This window comes from Trachypithecus francoisi, unplaced genomic scaffold, assembly GCF_009764315.1.
Source record: "Trachypithecus francoisi isolate TF-2019V2 unplaced genomic scaffold, Tfra_2.0 Lachesis_group0, whole genome shotgun sequence".
Lineage (NCBI taxonomy): Eukaryota > Metazoa > Chordata > Mammalia > Primates > Cercopithecidae > Trachypithecus > Trachypithecus francoisi.
Window position 1 is genome coordinate 66455659 of NW_022681453.1, and position 17857 is coordinate 66473515.

The 17857-nt window shown below is 42.0% G+C and overlaps 1 protein-coding gene and 1 long non-coding RNA gene across 3 annotated transcripts in view; one reads left to right on the top strand and one right to left on the bottom strand.

Moving 5' to 3' along the window:
• Positions 1-7431: 7431 nt before the first annotated feature.
• Positions 7432-10128, bottom strand: LOC117083420. The gene is made up of 3 exons (XR_004437079.1): positions 9829-10128; positions 8833-9065; positions 7432-8024 (listed from the first exon to the last, which is right to left on the bottom strand). It is a non-coding gene; the product is annotated as an uncharacterized LOC117083420 (long non-coding RNA).
• KPNA1 (karyopherin subunit alpha 1) overlaps positions 8478-17857 on the top strand; it is a 94776-nt gene continuing 85396 nt past the window's right edge. The window contains exon 1 of one of the 2 annotated variants that reach the window (XM_033211028.1): positions 8478-8582. The gene's annotated coding sequence lies outside the window, so the exon portion shown is untranslated. Of the gene's footprint in view, positions 8583-10066; positions 10295-17857 lie in introns of those variants that run through there. The other variant, XM_033211029.1, reaches the window with a different exon arrangement.

Below are 17857 nucleotides of genomic sequence, written 5' to 3' on the forward strand. Positions count from 1 at the left end.
CTGGCTCTGAAAAATTATGTGTAAAATGAAACAATTTGAAGTGGAAGGACATAAAAAAGCTGATACTCTGTTTGGATTCAGCTATATCAAGTAATGCCACTCAAACACCATGAGGACATATTATCAATGCACCAAATATATATTGACCACCAGATGCATTTCAGCCACTTTGTGGGTCCTGGGATATGATGTCGGACAAGACAAATGTCTTCACAAACCTTTTAGCCTGAATAATCAAAAAGGCAACCATGGACAACTTAACAAGTGTGATTAGATATAACAAAAACAGAAGTACAGACTCTGTGGAAAAATTTAAAAGGGAGAGGGATAGATTAATCAGGGGCTTGGGGCAAGGCCTCCTAAAGCAAGTGAAATTCAAGCTGAGAACATAAGGGATGTAGCAAATCAGGAGCAGTCAGAAGAGTTGTTTAGGTAGAGAGAATAGCCCTTATAAAGGCTGAATCTGCTGTAACTATGCCCAAAGTTGACTACAGAGTTCTACTTGCAATGTAGAGGCCAGCTAATTTCACCATGCATCTCTTGCCTACTTTTAAATCCATATTTCTCTGTACTTCCAAACTTTCCTGACCTCACATCCTCAACCCCTGGCACAGAACACTTCCTCCTCTTCCTTGCCTTACCTTACTAGCATTCTCCCTGTTGAAAGAAGTGTGTTGTTGTCTCATATGGCACTGCCCTTGGATCTGAGTAAGAGGGGATCTGCCTTTACCCCTGGATTGAGAGGCCCCCTGCCTTAGGCTCCTTACTTAAGAGGGTCTCATTCTAGCCCTCCTCCAGTTGTGCGCATGCTCACAAGGTGAGGACGCCACAGGGCCAAGAGATTGGATTCATCTGGACCCTGCACTTTTCATTCCTAAATCACCCACTAGAAAATCGGAGCCCCCAAATTTCCTGCCCTAACAGCTCTGAGTCTACTTCCAGGGCTTGATCGGGTCTCTTTCTTGCATCCCTCCTCTTGAGTGTGGACTGTACCAGAGTCTGCATCAAGAATAGCCAATGGATGACCATTTGTATGTATGAGGCTTGGACATGGATGCTGAAGTGTCCACACATGCTTGAGGCCTGTGGTGCACAGCTGAGCTGAGAGTGAGAGGACAGATATGAAAGACCTAGCTGGCCAGGTGCTATGGCTCACTCCTATAATCCCAACACTTTGGGAGGCCAAAGTGAGAGGATCACTTGAGGCCAGGAGTTTGAGACCAGCCTGGGCAACATAGTGCGACCCCCATCTACACACACACACACACACACACACACACACACACAGACACACACACACACACACACATACACACACACACACACACACAAATTACCTGAAGGATTGCTTGAGTCCAAGCATTTGAGGCTGCAGTGAGTCATGATGGAGCAACTGCACTACAGCCTGGGTGACAGAGCAAGACCCTGTTAAGAAAAGAAAGAGAGAAAGAGTGAAGAAAGATCTAGTTTGTGCTTAATAGGAATTTTAAAAGAGAATGGAGGAGAGTCAGTGTTCACAAGGGTAAATAAGAAGAAATACATATAAAGAAACAGCCAGATCTTAAAAGCAGCTGAAGAGAACAGCCAAATCATCTACAAAGGAAAGACAGACTGACAGCCCGTTTCTTTGTTTGGCAGAATAATGTCCTTCCCACACAGGTGGGCCCAATCTAATCATGAAAGTCTTTAAAAGTAGAGAATGCTTACTAGGTGGGTCAAAGAGATGGCAGCATGGGAAGAATTTGATCCTGAGATGTAGGAGGCTATGTGCAAGGATCAGAGAGCAGCTTCTAAGAGTAAAGGGTAGCTCCCAGTTGACAACCAGTGAGGAAACATACCTCAGTCCTTTACCTGCATGGAACTGAATTCTTCCAACACTTGCATGAGCAAGGAACAAATTCAAGAACCTTCAGAAAGGAATAAAGCCAGCTGACCAACACCTTGATTTTAGCCCAGTGAGATCCATTCCTGACTTTTGACCTACAGAACTTTGAAACAATGAATTTGTGCTCTTTCTTTTTTTTTTTTTTTTTGAGGCGGAGTCTCGCTCTGTCGCCCAGGCTGGAGTGCAGTGGCCAGATCTCAGCTCACTGCAAGCTCCGCCTCCCGGGTTTCCGCCATTCTCCTGCCTCAGCCTCCCGAGTAGCTGGGACTACAGGCGCCCGCCACCTCGCCCGGCTAGTTTTTTGTATTTTAGTAGAGACGGGGTTTCACCGTATTAGCCAGGATGGTCTCGATCTCCCGACCTCGTGATCCGCCCGTCTCGGCCTCCCAAAGTGCTGGGATTACAGGCTTGAGCCACCGCGCCCGGCCAATTTGTGCTCTTTCAATCCAGTAAAGTCATGGTAATTTGTGACAGCCATAAAAAAATGAATACACTTTTCAATAGCAACAATGAAAGTCTGAAGACATTAGTATATTTCCAAAGGGCTGAGAGAAGTTAACTGTTAGCCTAGAATTCTACAATTAGCTGAACTTTCATTTTGCCATAATTTTTGAATAAAGACACTAACAGATTGTGTTAGTCCATTCTCACACTGCTGTAAATAATTACTACCTGAGACTAGGTAATTTATAAAGAAAAGAGGTTTAATTGACTCACAGTTCCACGAGCTGTATAGGAGGCATGGCCAGGGAGGCCTCAGGCAACTTACAATCATGGTGGAAGGGTGAAGGGGAAGCAAGCACATCTTCACGTAGCAGCAGGGGAGAGAGAGGGAGAGAGTGAAGCGGCTGGTACTACACACCTTCCCTCCCCCAGCATTGGGGATTACAATTCAACATAAGATTTGGGTGCAGATACAGAGCCATACTGTTTCACAGATCATCGAAAACCGAGTTTACCAACAATGGGCTTTCACTTATAGAACTTAAAATTTAAAGGATATATTAATACTTCAGGATGAGGGGAGAAATCAAAGAAAACTTTAAGCTGCAAGAAGGCATTTTGAGCAAAGAAACGGTAAATATGGACACATCATGATGACCATTGTCTTTATAAAGCAGCATATAGAAATGTCTAATTTTGGCAATAAGACTGAAATAAAATGAACTAAATTGCAAATGTCTAAATTTGTCAATAAGACTGGAAAATGAACTATGTAATATGGTAGAGTGGTGACTACAGTTAAAATGTTTAATAGTCCTCACACTGGGCCAGGTGCTATGATAGGCACTTGTAGTCCCAGCTACTCTGGAGGCTGTGGCAAGGGGATCGATCCCCTAAGATCAGGAGTTCAAGACTGTAGTGTGCTATAATTGCACTTGTGAATAGCCACTGCACTTCAGCCTGGACAACATGGCAAGACTTCATCTCTAAAGAAATAAATAAGTCCTTGCAAGAGGAGATTGGAGATGTTAAGTTTATTAAGCACATTGACAATTAACAGCAGCCACTAAAAGAAGAGAAATAAAGCATGTAACTTCCAAATAGTAGGCAAAAAAAATTGAATTTAAAAAGTCAGGGCTGGGCGTGGTAGTGTGTGGCTCTAGTCCCAGCTACCCAGCAGATGAAGGCAGGAGGATTGCATGAACCCAGGAGTTTGAGGCTGCAGTGAGCCATGATTGTACTATTTCACTCCAGCCTGGGTGACAGAGACCTCCAACTCAGGAAACCAAAAAAAAAAGAAAAGAAAAAAAAAAGAAGAAAGAAAATGTCAGGGAAAGTAGGGAAGGAGGAAAAATAAAGCAAAAAGAAAGAAAGAAAGATTAAACAATATGAAATGGTAGAAATAATTCCAAATGTATATGTGATCACAATATGTGTAATTTGGATTAAACTTGCTAGGTAAATCACAGATTAAGAGATTGTATTTTAAAACACTACATATTGTTTGTAGGAGACATAACAAAAATCATTAAACTACAGCAAGATCAAAAATTAAAAAATGGAAAAAATGTAATTAGCAAACACTAACCAAAAGAAAGCTGGTACAGCTATATTAAAATTGGACAAAATAGGATGGGTGCAGTGGCTCACGCCTGTAATTCCAGCACTTTGGGAGGCCAAGGATGGTGGATCACTTGAGCCCAGGAGTTCAAGACCAGCCTGGGCAATATAGTGAGTCCTGCTCTCTACAAAAAATACAAAAATTAGCCAGGCATGGTGACACGTGCCTGTAGTCCCAGCCACTTGGGAGGCTGAGACAGGAGGAATACTTGAGCCCAGGAGGTGGAGGCTGCAGTGAGCTGAAATTACACCACTTCAGCCTGGCCAACAAATTGAGGTCCTGTTTCCAAAAAATAAAATAAAATAAAATAAAATCAGGCAAAATAGATGTTAAGTTGAAAAGGATTATTAGGGATAAAAATAGCTACCTGATAATAACAAAAGGTTTAATTCATCAGAAATAGACATAAAACTAAGCCCATATGCATTTAATAGCGTAGACTCAAACTATTTAAAGCAAAACCTGGCAGAATTATAGGCAAAGTGGACAAATCCACTATCCTAATGATTTAACAGCTCTCTCAGTAATTTGTAGATGACCCAGTAAAAAAAAATTAGTGAGAATATAGAATTGAGTTACACAGTTTTTATTTAATTTATATGTATAGAAATCCTCACACAACGAGAGAATACATTAAATACACTGAATATTCTTAAATACACTGAGCAGTTATGTATATTGACCATATTCCAAATTTAACAATTTTCTTTCTATTTATTTACTTTTTGCCAAAGACCCTAGATAAGAAATCACTAAATTCAACAGTTTTAAAGACATTCTCAGTTGGTCTATGTTGTCTGGCCATCATCCATTATGCAATTAACATATAATTCAATTTTAAAAATAGCTTAAAATAAATCTGTTTGGAAGTTAGATATAATCTTCAAAATAATATCCCATGGGTCATGAAAACATAACAAAATAGAAACTATTTAGAACTGAATGATAATGAAAATAATATTACCACAGCTTGTGACATAAAGCTAAAATAGTGCTTAAATTCTTTCTAAGCTTAAAGGTTATATTAAGAAAAATAAAGGAATAAATCAATGAGCCAGGCAGACATCTAACTTAAGGTAAGAAAAGAAAATCAGAACAAACTTGAAGAAAGAAAATATAAACAGAAAATAGTGAAATAGAAACAATATCCAATGCAGAGAACAATAAAATGAATAACTGCTTTTTGGTAAAGATTAAAGAAACAGACAAACCTTTGGTAAGACTGATCAAGAAAATATAAGAAAAGGTACAAATGAAGATTGTTAATAATGGAAGAATGTAACCAAGACACACTAGAGATCTAAAAGTAGTAACTAGAAACAGTTTTGTGCTAATAAATTCAAAATTTGGACAAAATATAGACTTTCTTAGAAAAATATAATTTACCGAAATTGATTGAAGAACTAGAAATCCTGAATTTTCTAATATCTATTAAATAAATTGAATTGGTATTTAAAAATTTACCTACTAAGCAAACCGGTAAATACAGCAGGCTAAGATGATTTTGACTTTATTAGTGAATTCTACAACGTATTCAAAGAACAGATTATTCTAATCTTAAGTAAAATCTTCCAGAGAACAGAAATAGAGAGAACACTCCCCGACAATTTTTTTAGGGCAAGTATAACCTTAATACCAAAAAATAGAAAACAGTATAAGATAAAAAAATTATAGATGAATTAAATTATGTAAGTAGATGTACAAATTCTAAATAAAATATTAGCAATTATAATTTGGCTCTGTGTAAATAAGTAAATCATAGTCAACTTGGGTTTACCTCAGAAATGCAAGGATAATTTAACTTTCAAAAATCAATTAGTGTAACTCACCATATAAATATGTTAAAAGTTGTGCTCATTTCAATATATAGAGAAAAATCACCTGATAGACAATTCTTTAAAGGATAGCTACCAAAACAAGTATTTCATGATTAAACATTATAATGATTCCCCATGAAATAATGAGACGATAAATGCTTCCTGTTACTACTCATCAGCAATCAATTAGAGTTCCTGTCCAACAAAATAAGAAAGAAAAGAGGGCCGGGTGCGGTGGCTCATGCCTGTAATCCCAGCACTTTGAGAGGCCAAGGCGAATGAGTGGATCACTTGAGGCCAGGAGTTTGAGACCAGCCTGGCCAACATAGCAAAACCCTGTTCCTACTAAAAATACAAAAAAAAATTAGCCAGTTGTGGTGGTGCACACCTATAGTCCCAACTACTCGGGAGGCTGAGTCAGGAGAATCACTTGAATCTGGGAGGTGGAGGCTGCAGTAAGCTGAGATCATGCCACTGCACTCCAGCCTCAGTGACAGAGCAAGACTCCGTCTCCAAAAAAAAAAAAAAAGAAAAAAAAAATGTGTTCCCTCTAGCTCTTAGGTGACTTGACTTGAAAACTGGAGTTTCAAATTGTCATCTTGATGTCTATTAAGATTTTCACAAAATCACAGAAACATAAAACGAAGAGTATCATATCTTGGCCAAATACAAACTAGACTTAGCTCATTTATCTGCTTTTGATGTAAATGATAATTTTGATGAATTCTATTCAGTCTCTTAACTTCTTACCAAATAAAATAAAAGGATCTCATCTGCTAAACAATGCTAAAAGAGAGCTGTGATTTGCTTACCTGAGATATGGAGGCTTTGATAATGAAAGTTTTTGGTCATTTCAATTTCCTCAAAATGTACAGAAGCACTTAATAAAATTTTTGATTTTACAGAAATGGAAGGAGATAGATTGCTTAAACACGTGCCTATAAGGTGGCTATCACTGAAGCTGGCCACAGAAAACATGTTAAAATGTTGGCTTGCCATAAAATATCTTTAAGTGTGGAACAAAACAGCATGGTCTGCTTCAATTTGGAAATACACTGAAGATAAGAATGGAGAGAAGGTTTATGATGAAACAGAAATAAACCTGCTGGTTCTCTGAAACTGTCTGATAATCCTCGAAGAGGCCATAGGTAATACCTGTTTCATTAGTTCTATTGTATACATTCTTTATAAAATTCTTACACTTATTTTTCTCAAGAATATAATATAGCCTACAAAATTCAAATATGCAATAGAGCTAAATTGGTACACCAGAGGAAAGAAATCTTATGAATTTGTTGTATTTTTCTCACACATATTATTTGCTCAGTTAGTCCCTCTATTTATTACTACTAGTTGCTTTTTTTTTTTTTTTTTTTTTTTTAAAGAGACAATGTCTTGTTCTGTCACCCACACTGAAGTGCAGTGGTGTGCTCAAACTCCTGGTGTCAAGTGATCCTCCCACCTCAGCCTCCTGAATAGCTGGGACTACAGGTGCGACTTACCATGGCTGACTAATTTTTTTTTGTGTTGAGATGGGGTCTTGTTATGTTGCCCAGGCTGGTCTGGAACTCCTGGGTTCAAGTGATCCTCCTGCCTCAGCCTCCAAAAGTGCTGGGATTACAGGCATGAGCCACTGTTCCCAGCCTGCTATTTTATTTAATTGCATTTATGCAACAGAAAAGAAATACAACAGAATACATAATTCTAAGTAAATATCTATTTTTCATGTTTTTATATTCAAGTAATTTATATGTTAGATTGGCAAAAATGTAAAAAGCCAGACATTTCTAACTGTTAGCAAGTGAAGAGTATCTTATATACCGTTTATAGAGTACAAATTGGTACAATTACTTTATGAAATAATCCAGCAATGTCTAGTATATTAGTTTTCTATTGCATAATAAATTACCATAAATATAGTATCTTAAGACACATTTATTATCTCACAGTTTCTGTGGACCAGGAGTCCAGGCACAGTTTAGCTGTTTCCTTTGCTCGGGATCTCACAAAACTGCTATCAAGGTGTAAGTCAGGCTGTCTTCTCATCTGGAGGCTGACCTCTCTCAGGGTGTTGGCAGAATTCATTTCCTTGTAGTTGTATGACTGAGGGCCCTGGCTTCTTACAGGTTGTCAGCTGGAGGCTGCACTCAAGTTCTAGAAGCTATCTGTAGTTCCCTGCCATGTGGTCTTCTCCATAGGCAGTTCACAACATGACAGCTTGCTTCTTCAAGGCCAGCAGCGAATCTCTAGCTCCAGTCTGGAAAGACAGTCTTATATAATGAAAAGGAATCATGGGAGTGACATCCTATCATCTTTGCCATATTCTGTTGGCTAGAAGTAAGTCAAAGGTCCCACCTACACTCAAGGGGTGGAGATTATATAGGCAACACCAGGGACCAGAGATTATGGGGGCCATCTTAGATTTCTGCCTAATATATATAGTAAGGTTAAAGATGCAATGTCTAGGATCTAGCAGTTTCCCTATACACAGTAGAGATGTACAAGAATGTTCATAGCAGCACTGTTTGTGATAACAAAAAATACTGTTCTATAATTTCAAATTTCTCAAAATATAAAATGATATTGTCAGAGAGACATTAGCTTATAAAACATCATGTATAGTAAGATAACACTTTTGTAAAAGTAACATACATAGGACTTCAACTTCCAGCAATGGCCTACTGTTGTTTTCAATCAACCTTTCCACTACAGAGAACGACTGAACAAAATATAAAAACGTTAATGTACTGAAGAGCTACCAAGGAAGTGAGAATTTGTGAGTGCAAGATCTGGAAGAAAAAGGAAGCCACCAGAGGTGAGCCTGATACTTGTCATCATTTTTCCAAAGCTAAGGTGATTGCTGACTCTGAAAGCAGTGGCTGAAAAAGTGAGCAGAGTTTATGGTTGTCTCATGGGCCTTAGAAGGCCCACCAAAGAGAAGAGGCCGGAGTAAATACCCCAGACTTTTGGATGGGACCATCAAGGACTAGCTAGGATTAAGGGTGAACTGGAAATAAATTAGCTTTCCCAAAACCTGAAGACCAGCTCTGAATAATCAATCTTACCTCCTTATTGGAATAAGGTGATCTGTCTTCAGTGTAGCTGTGGTCAGGCAAACTTGCCCTTAAGTCTCTCCTGGTGAACACACCTTCCCTTTCCCCAGCCACATTGCTCAAACTCAACTCTGATCTTAGTAAACACATAGCGGGAGAATGCTGATGAAGCAGAGTGAAGTCCAGGACAAATGAACATTGCATAACCTAGGATTCAGGTAGAGTGGTCCTCTCTCTTCTCTTCCCTGGGACATTTATAAATGTATTAATCTACCTCATCTCTTTCACCTTGCTTCTTGGCATATGTTTTAAATCTATCTACTATTCTGTGACCCCTGCTAGGCTGGCTTCAGTTTTTCTTTTGAAGCCACTACTTTATTTGCTCCCCCAAAGAATTCCATCAAATTTAACATTAACAATCATTTGCTCCAAGTTTTCGTTTGAGAGCACTTGAGAGTAAAACGAGTATTTGTGTTTCATGTAGTTTCTTAATTATTATTATTATTATTATTATTATTTTTGAGGCAGGGTCTCACTCCGGTTGTCCAGGCTGGAGTGTAGTGGCGCGATCTCGGTTCACTGCAGCCTCATCGTCAACCCCGCGCTCAGGTGATTCTCCCACCTCAGCCTCCCCAGTAGCTGGGACTTCAGGCGCCCGTCACTACCCCCGGCTAATTTTTGTATTTTTAGTAGAGACGGGGTTTCGCCATGTTGCCCAGGCTAGTCTCAAACTCCTGGCCTCAAGTATTCCACCCGCCTAGGCCTCCCAAGGTGCTGGGATTACAGGTCTGAGCCACTGCACCGGCACTTAATTATTTTTGATACTACTCATACATTATCAAGCAAAGGGGATGGGAGATAACTAAAAAAGGAATGTCCAGAAGCTTCTTGCATTCATGCTGCATGTGAGCCCTTTAGACACGAGGCACTGACCTACTAATTTTGTAATACTCCCTCAGTCTTCAATCATTCCATCATTCATTCCATCAACGCGTATTAGTTACCTACTTTGTTAGAAGCTATACAGAGGTGAACATCGATCCGCCCTGGAAGAGCTTAGCAAAGACAGGTTTGTACATATAACTTTCTCCAACCTTTGTCATGGTCTGCAAACCTCCTTCTTAGCGAGACCCTCCCTCTCCACTCCCTGATCCCCGACTCGTCACAGGCTGGGCGAGAACCGCTAGGAACGTGCGGCGAGAGAGCGTTACAGGACTACGTCTCCCGGCAGCCTCTGCGGCAAGCGCCGGAGGGGCGCGCTTAGGCGCTCGGGCCGGCCCCCGCACGCAGTCGCACTGCGAACGCCGGCTGAGCTGGGTCTTGCTGCTCGGTGCGCGGCGGCGGAGAGCGAGGCCTGCTGAGCACCGCCGAGGCGCGGGCCAGCTCTTCGAGGTTGTGCGCGGGAGCGGCACGGCGGGCGGGCGAGCGAGGGCTCACTTGAGCGGTGGCACCGGGATCGGTTGCCTTGAGCCTGGTGAGTGTGGAGGCTTTGCGGCCCCGGCCCCTCCCCCTCCCGCCGGCAGATCCGGGCAGTTCCGGAGGGACTCGGGAGAGGCCCTGGGGCGAGGGCGGGCGCCGGCCGGGCTTCGAGCCGCGGTGCCTGGGCCCGGACGCTCGCCCCGCGTCCGTGCGTCACGGGCCCTGCTGTCCTAACGGCCGCGCGGCCGGCGGAGGAGAGGGTGGGGGTGGGGAGCCTTGGTGTGATCGCCATCGGGAACGCCGGTCGAGGCGGGGTGGGGCGGCGTGGCGCGGCGGCAGGGCTGTAAGCGGCGCCGGGGACTGCGGAGTGCCGAGGCAGCCGGCGGAGAGGAGGCGAGCGCGGAGCCTGCGCCGCGGCTGGGCGGCGGGCGGGAGGCGGGGGTGGGCCGTGCAGAGCGCTGTGACAGAGGCAGGAAGGAGCAGGGGTGGCGTGTAAAATTTCTAACCCTGGCAAGAAGGGACCGTCTTGGGAATTCACAAGTTACAGCCCGGGTCGGAGCCGGCGGTCCGGAGGGAGGTAGGGGAAGCGGGGCGGGGGGAGGGGAGGTGGAGACGACCGGCTGCAGTTTACAGATGTCATAACAACAGGGGCCTGGAGCGGCTGATCGGGGGTGTGGTAATTACAGGAATGACAGAACTTGGTCTGCACACCGCGTGTTAAAGTGGCGATGCGAGGGAAACAGCCAGGTATCAGATTAAGCTTACAACTGGAGGATAAAACTGAAGGATGACTGGAGTCATGGGAGTCGTCATGAAGTAATGTTTTTAGGATTGGGTCGTGTTCCACTTTTAAATGAAAGCGTTCAAAATACTTCGTTTTTAAGGTTTCAACTCGGAACAAACGATTGCCGAATTTTTGTGTTTTAAAGAGATGGGGTCTCGGCGATGTTGTCCAGGCTGTACTCCCAAATCCTGAGCTCAAACTGGCCTCCTGCCTTGGCCTCCCAAGTAGCTGGGACTAGTCTCGGGCAACCACACCCAGCAATGCAGAGTAATTTTTTTTTTCTGAAACGAGTACTGTCAAGTAATCTTAACTTGAATTTCACCCTTTTTTTCTTAAATAAACGGTTGCTTTAAAATCTCTATTAGTAGATAAGGTGATTTCCCCTCTCCTGTTTTTTTTTTTTTTTTTCTTAAGAGATGGAGTCTTGCTTTGTTTCCCCGGCTGATCTGGAACTCCTGGCCTCAAGGCATCCTCCCCACTACCTGGAACTACGGGCGGGTGCCACCAACAAGGCTCATTCTCGACATTGTTTTTTTCTTAACTAGCTTTTGCATTTGTACTATTTTGAAAGCAGTCCACAAGTTATTTTTTCCTCCTTTTTAAAGATTAAAGAGATGAAAATTTAATTTTTCAAAGGAAAGTAAGAATGAGTTCTGTTGTATTTTTACTGAAATAATATATTCCTGGAAGGCACTGTTTTATGGATAGATGAGATGTAAGAGAAAGTTAAGGAATTAACATTTATTGAGTTCTTTTTCAGGTATGGTGTTAAATGCTTTATATATATTAAAAATATTTAAATCTGTGAAATATCTGTTAATTTTTCTATTTTACATATGAAAGCATTGACAATCAAATGTTAAGTAATTTACCTAAGGTCTTCTAGCTCTTGTTGAGAACAGCCTTAGAACCCAAAGTTACTGCCATTTAAATTATTTCTCTCCTTTCATACCTTTTCGTTGTGTTTTCTTTATTTAATCCGTTCAATCAGCAAATACTTATAGAGTGATCTTCTAGACTTGGGGGGATATAGTCGCGATCAAAACTCACTGTCACTGTTCTCATGGAATTTATAGTGTAGCGGGGAAAGCTAATACTACAAATATTGACTGCATAACATTTTATCAGTTACAGTTGAGTAGCAACTGTAAAGCACTCTACTAAATAGTAAAGGCAGTTGAAATGGAAGCAGACAACATAAGCCTTGAGGAGTTTACAGTCCTGTAGGGCAACAAAACATACATTTATGAAAACCTAGAATAAACTAAATGAAAAAGGTATCACCTGAAATCACTGTTCTTGCATTATGTTATTTTTTATTTTATTTTTTTTCGGGACCGGGGGGACTTGCTCTGTTGCCCAGGCTGGAGTGCAGTGATGCGATCTCGGCTCCCTGCAGGCTCCCTGCAATCTCCGCCTCCTTGGTTCAAGCAGTTCTCCTGCCTGAGACTGCTGGGACTACAGGCGCATACCGCCACACCCGGCTAATTTTTTGTATTTTAGTGTAGATGGGGTTTCACCGTCTTGCCCAGGCTGGTCTGGAACGCCTGAGCTCACGCAGTCCGCCCTCCTCGGCCTTCTGAAGTGCTAGGATTACAGGCATGAGCCACCGCGCCCGGCTGCATTATGTTACTTTAGAAAGTGGTTCTCATAGAAGTTTCTTCACAGAACAATGATTTAATATACATCTTATCTAGAACTGATACATACCAAAAGGGGCCATGAAAAACATTTTCTTCATTTATATCTAATGAAGAAATTTCTAATTTATTTATTGGTTCCTGTAAAATACAGACCTTAGAGACAAATTCTTCCTAAGACCCCAGTATTAAGCTTTTTTTTTTTTTTTTAAACAAATGACTGGTTTTATTAGATTGTTTTGTAAGCCATCCTGTTTCTCCATACTTTTGACTGTCAGGAGGCTCAGAGCTGTGTTCAATTTTTATAATTTTCTTTAGTCTCAACTATGTTAAAAATTATTTTATACATAATCTGGAATTGCTGTCAGTTGTTTCCTGGATTATTTTCTTTATTCTCTGTTGCTCTCAATGGTCCTTTTCCCTTTTCCATTTGAGAATAGGATTATATCCTATTGTTTTCATCTTCAGTGTTTTAGCAGTGTTTGTTGAATCAGTGATAAAATAGAGTTTTAATGATTTATTAAGTCTGTGCTTTTAAGTCTGCCAGATTGTTTTTAGATGTATGAATACTGTGTATAAAATCAATTAAGACGTTTGATTGGTCTTGCAAGTAAAGATGACTGACCTAGTGATAAAAGATAACTCCTTGTTTTGTTTTAAGGTATCTTTGTACTTTGCATGGTGTCATGAATTTAGCCATAATACGGAAGAAAACATTGGAAGTGGTGAACAGTTAAATTAGCTGATTTGGGCTGATTTCTTTCTTTTACTGCAGTAAGCAGGAGATGGCCTCAGGCCAACTGGAGACCAGATAGGGCCGACATTAGAAAATTTTGAGGTTGTACATTGGAAGAGTAGGGATGAAGACTATGGGAATGTACGTTTCTTTCTTTTTTTTAAGATGTTACAAATCTACAAAACAGAACATGAAAAAATGGTTCTGTCCAAGTGCTGTAGACTAATTGGGACAGTTCTTGAAAGCAGGCAGTAATCCAGAATGTGGATAATGGGGATAATCTCCTTCATATAACAACAGTAATGCTGCCCTTCATATACAAAGATAAGTCTGCTTACTCATCATGATTGATTTTCTAGCGTGAGGAGGGTTTTGTGCTGAGTTGTCCATGAGTCTCTATATACTCTGTGAGCAGTGAGGCAGCCTGCGGTCAGAATAGGTGTTTGCAGCTAACGAACAGAAAGACCTGCCGAAAATACTAACATCTGTTAATGGGTCAGGTTCTGCATCAGTTGCTTTCACTTAATTGTTCTTGCAAAACCATTTTGAGGAGGTGATTACGTGTGCAAGGTGATTGGGTAACTTGCCTTACTTCACAAAGTAGTGGAGTTGGGATTCAAATAGGGCTATTTGTACTGTGTTCACATTGATCATTAAAGATTGGTTTTAGCCGTTCAGCCTCTTTGGCAAAACAAACTAGATGTAGTTTGTTTAACACTATGAAATAATACTGAAAATCTAATATAACCATCATGAGATTGTTCAAGTTCCTTGTTTTATCAACATTAAAAAAAAAAATTAAAATTAGAATATCTGAAAAAGCAGCTGTTCCCTGTCTCAGCCTCTGCACTTGAGAAGCTACCATTTTCTTTCTCCTAGCTGTTTCTTCTTGTGTTTGCTTTCATATTTACAAATACAGTGACTTGTTTTTATTACTATTTCATGATACAGCAATTATAGATATTTTTGGCTTTCTTCTGAGTAAGATGATCCTTAGTGTTTCACATATATATTCACCTCACCTGCCACATGCACACACTGACTCTACCATCCTCCAAATATAGTTACAGGTGTTTATTAAACCAATATTTAGTGTTTACAATATTATAACTATATAAATGTTCACAGCTGACCCATGTAGAGTACTATGATATCATTTCTTCTCTTGATAAATTTTTGTTTTTCTAGAAGTTAGTATTTTTTGTTGTTGTTGGCTTCATTTCGTGAGACAGCTAACCTGGAACCTCTTAATGCAATTAGGAGTGGTTACTTTCTAGGCCTATTTCATAGTTGTTTTCCTGGGACTTCTCTTTTCATCATCCTTAAAATTATTTGCCCTCTCTAGTACTGGTTCCTGTTTACTGTTTCCTGTATTTTCTTTCTTGGTTTACTTCCTTGGAGTACGTTTTTTAGTAGCTTTCTGAGAAAGGATACATGCAAAACAAAAACTTTTCTGACATCTTACATGACTGAAAAAAATTTTTATTCTGACTTCGCATTTGATCAATAATTTGGGTATACAATTCTGAGCTGAAGGTAACTTTTACTTGAAGTTTGCAAGTCATAGTTCTATTGTTTTCTTTCTTCCAGGGTTACTGTTGAAATCCAAAGCCAATCTGATTCTTCATTTGTATGTGATCTTCCCTTACTGACCCCCAATCTCTAGAAGCTTTTAGGGTATTTTTAACCCTTGAAATTCTGTGATGATATGTCTAGGTATGGGTCTTTTTTTGTTTAAGGGCATTCAATGGACCTTTATAAGCTGGGAGTTCTTGTCCTTTAGTTCTGGGAAGTTTTCGTTATTATTTGGACGTTAGGTAAACACAATTTTAGAATGAATTATGCTTCTCAGTTCTTGTCACACATCAGGTCATACAGGTCCTTTAAATTTTTCTCTTAAACTTCTGAGCCCTACTTCTGTTACCTCTTCCTATGACATTGTGGTTGGTAGATTCCTTGATTGTATATGAAACTGATAGGTGACAAAGTGCTAACAGCCCTCACAGCGCCTCCTTGGCCTCAGCGTCCACTCTGGCGGCGCTTGAGGGGCCCTTCAGCCTGCCGCGGCACTGTGGGAGCCCTCTCTGGGCTGGCTGAGGCCGGAGCCTCCTCCCTCTGCTTGGGGATAGGTGTGGAGGGAGAGGCGCCGGCGGGAACCGGGGCTGCGCGGACAGGAACCGGGGCTGTGCGCTGCGCTCGAGGGCTAGTGTGAGTTCCGGCGGGCGCGGGCTCAGCAGGCCCCTCACACTGAGCGGCCGGCCGGCATCGCTGGCCCAGGGCAGTGAGGGGCTTAGCACCTGGGCCAGCAGCTGCAGTGGTTGTGCGGGGTCCCCCAGCAGTGCCGGCCTGCCGGCGCTGCACTCAAATTCTCGCCAGGTTTGGCTGTTTCCCGGCGGCGCAGGGCTTGGGACCTGCAGCCCCCCGTGTCTGAGCTCCTCCCACTGCGGTGGGCTCCCGCGCATGCTGACCCTCCCGGATGTGTGCCGCCCCCTGCTCCGTGGCGCCAGGTCCCATCGACAGCCCAAGGGCTGAAGAGTGCAGGCCCTGCTGGGGGCTGGCGGGCAGCTTCGCCTGCAGCCCTGGTGCAGGATCCACTGGGTGAAGCCAGTTGGGCTCCTGAACTGGACGGGGACTTGAAGAACTTTTGTATCTAGCTGGAGGATCGGACGTGCACCAGTCAGCACTCTGTGTCTAGCTCAGGGTTCGTGAATACACCAATTGGTACTCTGTATCCAGCTAACTTAGTGGAGATTTGGAGGACTAGCCCTCTGTGACTGTGTCTAGCTCAAGGATTATAAATGCTCCAGTCAGCACTCTGTGTCTAGCTCAAGGTTTGTAAACGCACCAATTGGTACTCTATCTAGCTAACTAGCACTCTGTGACTGTGTCTAGCTCAAGGATTGTAAACGTACCAATCAGCACTCTGTCAAAACGGACCAATCAGCTCTCTGTAAAGTGGACCAATCAAGAGGATGTGGGTGGGGCCAGATAAGGGAATAAAAGCAGGCTGCCCGAGCCAACCAGTGGCAACCCCCTTGGGTCACCTTCCACACTGTGGAAGCTTTGTTCTTTTGTTTTTTGTGGTAAGTCTTACTGCTGTTTACTATTTGGGTCCACGCTGCCGTTATGAGCTGTAACACTCACCGCAAAGGTCTACGGCTTCACTCCTTAAGCTAGCGAGACCACGAACCCACCGGGAAGAACGAACAACTCCAGACACGCGCTGCCTTTGAGAGCTGTAACAGTCACCACGAAGGTCTGCAGCTTCACTCCTAACAGGGAGACCAAGAACCCACCAGAAGGAAGAAGTTCCAGACACATCTGAATGTCTGAAGTAATAAACTCCGGACACACCATCTTTAAGAACTGTAACACTCACCGCAAGGGTCCGCGGCTTCATTTTTGAATCAGTGAGACCAAGAACCCACCAATTCCGGACACAAAACATTGTGAAATATGTAGTCGAGGTGTGTATGTTTAGGTATTGTGATACAGACTTGCAAAGATGTTTTTCTTAGTGGTTGAGAGTTCTTTTTTGCCCACATCTTTGCCGTTACTTGGTTTTATCTTTGTCTTTTTTTTTTTTTTTTTTTTTGGATACAGAGTCTTGGTCAGTCGCCCAGGTGGATGGTGTGATCTTGGCTCACCACAACCTTCTCCTCCTGGGCTTAAGCCATTCTCCTGACTCAGCCTCACGAGTAGCTGGGATTACAGGGGCCCGCTACCTTGCCTGGCTAATTTTTGTATTTTTAGTAGAGACGGGGTTTCACCAGTTTGCCAGGCTGGTCTTGAACTCCTGACCTCAGGCGATTTGCCCCCCTTGGCTTCCCAAAGTGCTGGGATTCTAGGCATGAGCTACTGCGTCCCGCTGCTTTCTAGTTTTTGTCAGTCTGATGGGTATAAAAGTGGAATCTCAGCTGGGCACCACGGTGTGTGCCTGTAATCTCAGTTACTAAGGCTGACATGGGAGGATCCCTTAAGTTGGAGGGGCGGGGAAAATAGTATCTTTTTGTTTCAGTTTACGTTTTCTGATTACTAGTGAATTTGAGCATCTCTTGGATCCATTTTGATTGTTATTTTTGATAATTGTTTTGTTCTTTGTTTTTACTTTGCGTTTCCTTTTTGATTTGCAGAAATTCCTTGTGGAGGTTAGATTTGAATAGTCTGTTGATATCAGACTTGGAAAATATCTTCTCTAAGTCTGTCCTCCTTCCTGTTAATTTTGTCCATAGTGACTCTCATTGAACAGAGTCAAAATTTTGATGCTTTGTTTCTTTGATAGTCTTATCCTTACCAACTTTGTGTTCTTTTTTTGGAATTGGTATTTTTTGAATATTGGAACTCTTAGGTGGTTCTAATTTTCTCTCCCTTGCCCCCTATTTTCCATCCCTTAGTCTGTTTTGTTTTGTTTTTTTTGAGAGATTTCCTCAGTATTATCTTCCAAGTCTTCTGTTGAAT